General features: G+C 38.3%; 1 long non-coding RNA gene across 1 annotated transcript; it reads left to right on the forward strand.

Annotated features, from left to right (window-relative positions):
• Positions 1–887: 887 nt before the first annotated feature.
• LOC125989381 (uncharacterized) lies at positions 888–6,991 on the forward strand. Its single transcript, XR_007488670.2, has 4 exons — positions 888–1,243; positions 1,346–1,434; positions 3,440–3,544; positions 6,867–6,991. It is a non-coding gene; the product is annotated as an uncharacterized lncRNA (long non-coding RNA).
• The last annotated feature ends 308 nt before the right edge of the window (positions 6,992–7,299 follow it).

Here is a 7,299-nt window from a genome sequence, read left to right on the forward strand (position 1 = left end):
AGATGGCATTTTCTGCAGGAAAATATTCCCTTTACCATTTTCAAGCAGTCAGCTTAGCCTGTTGTCATATCAGATCTAAATTCGGTTCCAAACAAGCTCTTGCTGCTCGTTAAGGCGAAATTTGTAATGCATCAACGACCTCTTGTGGAGGGGAGTGGCCATCTCTCCCCCACCCCCACCCCCTCCCCCTCCCGAGAGACGCTTGCTTTGTGTGCATGCGCGCGTGTTTGTTAATGGTTATGAAAATGAAGACATTACCATTTGTTTGCTTCCCTAAATGAGTTGAAACTCCCAATACCTCACACCTGTTGATGATCGTTTGGGACACGACCATCGAGAGCAGGGGACACGGGGGATTAGGGTCAGGGGTCAAGGGTTCTGGTTCTTTTTGCCTGCTAAAATAAGTGAGCGTCTCAATTCTTAACACTCATAAGCGAGTAAATAATGCAGCATACGTGATTGAAAATGTCATTAGGTTCTACAAACAGTTGATTTTGTAACTATAAAACACTTGCCACGTATTTTTAAACACTACTCAACACTGCATGCAAACACATACTAATATTTGTGGCTTTAAAACATTAGTTTGTGCTAAATAAAGGCACTTTTGACTAAAAAATTGCAATATTTTGGCCTGTAAATTGGATCGGATGATGACAAAATGTATATTTTGTCCAACAACAAAAGAAATTGGGCAGAAAAAGTGATTTCTGCACTGTTTTCTACTTAAAACACTATTTCTATACAAAATGCCTTCATAATTTTTTTTACACTTTCTAATATGCGAGTTTGCCATTGAAAAGGTTTTTTGGTCACAAAAACGGAAATACATTGGTGGACAACTCTATGAATAGCCACAAAACCATATTTGACCATGAATAATTGAATTTGACATAAAACACTTTGTTTAAACTGTCTACTTTCAATATTTGTTGTTGGAAAGAGTACCCACTTCTTCTTTTTTCCCTGAACACATCTTGATGCACTTTGCCACCACCAACAGGCCAATGATTGAACTGCAGGCAGCCAATGTAATGCAAGTTTGCCCTGAAGAAACAGTGGAGGGGCTGCAACTGTTTGGATGCCACAAACTGGTGTTATCTTTGCATTTTTCTTACAAAACAACGTTTTTATTCTGAATCCATCATTTTCATTGTTATAGTTTTTCATTTGTTCGATTTTTATGTTTCAGCTCTTCGTTTTATAAAAGTACCCTGTTAAAAAAATGGTCCATTTGAACAAGGTTAACATGCACAAAAAATGACTGAAATTATCATTATTACAGTTTATAATCTATCCATTCAATGTATAATCATGACACTGATGCTTTTTTTTTTTTTAATAGGACATTTTTAAAAGTACTCCCCCAGAAGAACAAGCAATGTTTTTGCCACCAAAAAGAACACGTTGATGTCACATGGGCTCCGTCTAGTGGTAGGTGGGGGAAACAGTACAGTTCAGTTGTATTTAACTTTTGAGCTCAACAAATTTGGATCTAATCTCTGAAAACTGTTTGTTATAATAATGTGGGTACATTTTAATGTATGTACAGTATATTTAAATGCAATCATTAATTATTCATATTAAAAACTGGCTAGCAATAATAATAAATTTACTACTATTTACTGGTGGGGTTTTTTTCATTTCATCATAGTGCAACTTTGAGATAATTTTTTTTATTATCATTTGCGTTTTGTATCCGGATGGCTAATTTGAGTTCTGATTAGTTAACAGCAAATCGTTCACGTTCAAAGCAAGCGTAGGTGCTTTCACCTTGCTCTTTCTACAGAGTGAAATCATGCTTATGGCTTGTAATAGAAAAAGAACGACTCCTCAATGGGGATAACTCAACAGTTTAATTTCCCCGTTCAATGGCGCCTGACAAATTGGACCAGGCCAATAAAAGTAAGCAGCAATTAGCGCCTGCACGTTTTTGTTGGTGTGCGTGTGCGCACATCTCAGCGCTGATCCGCTTGTAATCTTCTTATGGAAATGCCATCAAGACCGCAAGATAGACAGAGAAAACCAGCCAAGCCGGGACTAGTAAGGCAGCCCTTGGCTAATGAGGGGCCTCAGAGCGGCTAATTTGCTCATTAAGCGACGTGGGACCACCAGCACAGCGGGGATGACGTCACCCCAAAAGGGGGGGGGGGCGCTTGCAGTCGTCTCGAATAAAAAACGGCGGCATCACCCACTCTAATATCGTGCACATTCAAGCAATTATTCAATTGTGTTGGTAAAAAGAGAGCAGGTGAATGACGTCCAAATGAGGCGGAAATGGTGTGCGCTCGAAGCCGGTGAAGAGGGAATATAAGGGGGCAGTAAAACTACAATTGAAAATACATTCACTTTTCGGACGCCTCCAAAGAAACGTTGAATCGCATCAATGCAACGACATGAGCGCCTGCCTATGTAAGACGTGCGCATCGTGTGCGTTACGTCACGTGGATGTGATTTATTGACTCAAGTTCACCAGCGCCCATAAAGGAACGATTATAATAATCACAATGATTAGGTTTATTTGTTTATTAGGTTTATTATAAATAAAACAGCCTTTTATATTTTGTTATTTTAATATGGCAATTTTAGATTCTTAAAAACAATATGTTAAATATGCGTATATGTGTACCATGACTTCATTTTAGCGAACATTTAATTTATAATAAAAGAAAATAACAGAAAATGATTTATTTGAAAAACACTACTGCTTTTTGTGTGTGTGGAGGTTTTACGTCATTTATAGCTTGTAAAGATCTCATATTTCTTCAATTTCACCTGGTTTACATGAAGTGTATTTGTATTTTAAATTAAGAGGGCGGAGCTGCTACCATCGTTAAAAATAGTCTTTTTGTGTACTTTAAAAGCATCCCCACCTTTCTTTTTAGATTTGTATCTCCACATTCTTAAAAAAAAAAACCGTCAATCTTATTCATTTAATTTTTAGCCAGTTTTATTCTCGATTACATTTTCACATTTTAATCTTCATAGTAATTGTTGAAATTATTATGTATTAACTAGGGTGGAATCGTCCCATATTGTCATTTTGTGTCTTTTTTAAAGCGCCTTCAGTTTTCTTTGGCACATTTGTTTTGATGATTTTTAGTCTCAATTTCTCCTGAAGAATTACGTTTAGCTTTTTCTTTTTTTTTTCTTTTTTTTTTTAAATCAGGCGCTATTTATTTTTCCAACACCTGCTGATAACATGCATACTCCGATATAATCGTGGCCACGGCACAATAAACATCATGCATTGAACACGCCCCCATCACCAGTACCACCCAGGAAGTTTTTGTTGTTTGTTTGAGGCCAGCAACTGCATGTGGACCTTTAGCAAGAAAAAGTCATTAAGCAATAATGACATTTCAGTGACAGCGGAACAGTGGGCCAACAATGGAATGTGTCTCATTAAGATTTGCCTGATTTTTTTTTTCTTTGGCAGGGAAAGAGATGCAGCAAGGATGCAAATGAAGTTGCCGTTTACGCACGCTCTGCTGTTCCTTTTGTACGCACGCAGAGAAGCAGCCGCTGCAGTTGAAGGCAGCAGGTAAAAAAGAAAAAAGCAAGAAAGAAACAATAGGAAAAGAAAAGGTACATATAATCACGGCTCATTTGGTGCAAGAAAAGCCAGCACGCCTACATCACCTTTTTAGTTCAGTAAGCGACTAAGCATGTTAATTTGATTAATTCACTTATTACAGTCACAAACGTTGCGCTACAGAGCACACAAAAACACACACATTAGAAAAATTCGTTAATAACGTGTGTCTCTGCACCAACTACGTCATCATTACGTGTTCTCAGTCACAGATGAATTAAATAAAGGCATATAGATAACCTGAAACACATTTGAATTGTATATACAAATAAGTTATACCATAGAAATACCGTTTGCATTTCCACACATTTCAATAGTATATACAAGTTACAAGTTATATATTACTGAAATGTGTTTCAACATAGCAATTTAATTTAAGATGATCCAAAGAGCCAAATGGTATAAGCAACAGCTGTACACAGTGTTTTAAGATAAGCGTGTGACAAGAACTATACAATGTCTAACCTTTGAAATTTAAACTGAACCGAAACTGACACATTAATATAAAAAATATTTATTTATTTATTTATTTATTTATTTATTTATTTATTTATTTATTTATTTATTTATATGGCAACGGCAGCAACCTCCCACTGGATTAATATCTTAATTTTGTTGTACAATGACAATTAAGTCATTCTATTTTTTTTTCTAGTCTTGAATAGTCTTGCTAGTGGTAACTTCAGTGTATTCAGTTTACTGGTAATATTTAATTGTGGCCAATTTTATTTATACCGAGGGGCAAAAAAATATAATGAATATAAATACCTAATGTGCGTCTTAGTAAGACTTGTGCGCTAATAATGGTGCTGATTGCGTAATGAGGCTAAAAAGCAGACGAGAGCAAATCATTGCAGGCATTCCTTCATGATTATCTTTGCTCCTCGAGGTCTTTTTTGAGACAATTGGCTGTGGCCAGATTAGGAGAAATTCTCCCCATTCAAACATTTGCTAGATGGCGCGTTAAATAGAAAAATAAAACATTGAAACGACACGGCCGCAGTGGATCGGCTGGCGATGAGGCAGAAATTTAGTCGGGATGTGCTTGCGCTTCTGAGCCACTGAGTTGCACTCTTGTTTAGCACCGTTTTGTGTTTGTGCAAGTACGTGGAATGAGTTATTATTCCAATTTACGGGACTTCCTTGGAATGTTTCACCAGACCTTGGGTCAAGGATGAATGAAGTCATATTGTGCTTTCGCTTTGGCATTTTACACAAGATGTGGCAGTAAGAGAAGAAAGTGACATGAGAAGAATATAAACCTGCGTGCATGCACCTGTTGGTTTTTGAAGGACCATGATCGGGAACAGTCAAAGAGTCCAAGATATGTACTAAATTGTCGGTAATATATGTAATAAGTTGAAATTCAGCTCGTCAGTGCAACACTAAAATAATTGATCTTCGCAGAGGATAAATAATATAACGGTGAGTACAGTTTTATTGTCTGTTCACTCATTTACTGCACTAACATGACTTCTGAGCTTTTCATGATAACAAATTTATTGTTATAGCCGGCATTTGTTTTGCGCAATCACGACCAGCACCAGATGCAACGTGATAAAAAAAAAAAAAACTGACAAGCATGCACAGGAAAAACAGTGAAACTAAGCAAGCGTCTGCCATTGAAAGACACTATCGAGCAACAATCGACAACAATCAGTTTCAAAACCATTACGGGCTAATTACGCTGCTCATTATTGCCTGTGTATCTTTTGAATCGTTGCCATGTTCACTTTCTCCCCAAAAACAAAAGGAACTTTCTGCGGGTTTTTTTTTTTTTTTTTGCGCTTCTTGTTTGGAAGAAAATGCCAAGTCGGCACTTTGTGCTGTGGCCTCAAGCAAAGCAGCCCTTCTTTTGTCTTAGCCCATAATTGAGATCCCACTAATCTCGCGTCGTTTATAATAAAAAAAATTAAACAGACTCTTTGTCAAATTCATTAGTTTAAGATAATATTGTCAAAATGCAGAATTAATGTGCAGTGCAACTTTAATTCATTAATTAAGCGCAGCTTTTTTTGGAAAGGGTGGCGCATGATTAATGCCACCCGGTTGTTATCTGTACTCTCCTCTAAAATGATGATGTGATGTTTTCAACTCTGATTGTCGGGCAATGTCGGCCTTTTGGGCAAACAGGTTTAGCTTGTTAATTAGAGGGGGCAATTTATTACCCCCCACCCCCTTCCTCCCATATAAAGAAACAAACAAGCTTTATAAATCACAGTGTGCCGTGATGTGTAATGGAGCCGAAATGACAAACGTGTGTTGCACGCCAGCCAAGCTCTTGATAAAGCCGATAGCGCTCATCCATTTGGGCCCTAGTCAAGGTCTCGTTAAAAAGGAGGCCTAATTTAATTAAGAGTTAGCCATCGCCCTCTAAATATATTAATTACCTTGAGCGTGGTGAGATGAGCGGTCTGATTCTGGCATATTTCATTAGAGCTTAGCGGCTTGCTAAGGTGTTGACAAGATAATGGATGGCCCGGGAGGAAATTGGTCACCTTGCGTTCGCTTGGGCGGCGAGAGGTGAGCGGGAGGATGACATTGGTGCCAGAGGGTGCTAGATATGAAATGAAAGTGGAAGTCAAGTGCAAAATGTTTTTTTGTGTTCTATTCGTCCACACAAGAGAAAACAGTATTTGTGGAGTAAGAATGAAGCAGAATAATTCATCCGTTTTCAGTCATCCAAAGGGGTCGACATAAGCTGACGTCAAAATGCCCATGGGCGTTGCGAGCATCATGTGACAAAGGCCAGAAACAGATGAGCGGTGAGATTTGCAATGCGAGCCCGAAGCAAAAGGGAACAAATGTTCCATTTAAGTAGTGATGGAATGCTTAGAAACACAGAAAGCAAACTTTGCAACATAAATGCATTGAAGCAGTTCACAAAACAAAATGCTCGAACACGTGTGCTAAAAATACAGCTAAAAGCTGTTTGTTTTTATGTAAAAATCAAGACAAAGGCACACAGCAAAAAAACAAAACAAAGAATAACATCAATATAAATGTAAATGATACTGTCTATCCCTAAATGTAAATGAAAACAATTTCGAAATTGTTGAAAAGACTGTTTTGTGAATTCACATGATTTTAAGAATCTAAACTCCTGTCACATTCATTGTAAGTAACATTAAATCACATTTGTGTTATTGTAAAAGCAGTTAAGATGCTCCAACCACTTAACAATTGACTTTTTTTCTACATATTTTCATATCAATGCCATATCTTGTGCTGCACTATACAATCTGATCTTTTTTTTTTCACAAACTAACAGGCGTCATCATGGTGTTTCCTGTCAGCAAAGCAAAAGAAGCCCAAGCTCCCCCAGTCTGAAATACTCCCTCCCTCTTTTCTTCTCCTCCCCCTCCGACTAGAAAATAAAAAGCACTCACCGAGCAGTGACCGGGTTGTCCGATGGCTGCCTTTCCCCACCGTTGGGACACACCTTCCAGGAGTGGGAGAATAAGCGGCGAGATCCACAGCTCGCCAGGACCGACACCGAAGCAGCCTCCGGGTCTGCAGGGAGAGGAAAAGAAGAGGCGTCAGGTCCCACACTGGTGTGCAGCTGAGCCCTCGTAGCCGCTCTGGGAGCCATCTCATTCAGTCGAGATTGCTTCATACAAAAGTTGACAATGCACCAGTCAAGGCCATTGTTGATATTCAACATTTCCTAAATAGCTGAGCAGAATAGACAACATGGCAGCTTG

The sequence above is a fragment of the Syngnathus scovelli genome, chromosome 1, assembly GCF_024217435.2.
Source record: "Syngnathus scovelli strain Florida chromosome 1, RoL_Ssco_1.2, whole genome shotgun sequence".
Taxonomy (NCBI): domain Eukaryota; kingdom Metazoa; phylum Chordata; class Actinopteri; order Syngnathiformes; family Syngnathidae; genus Syngnathus; species Syngnathus scovelli.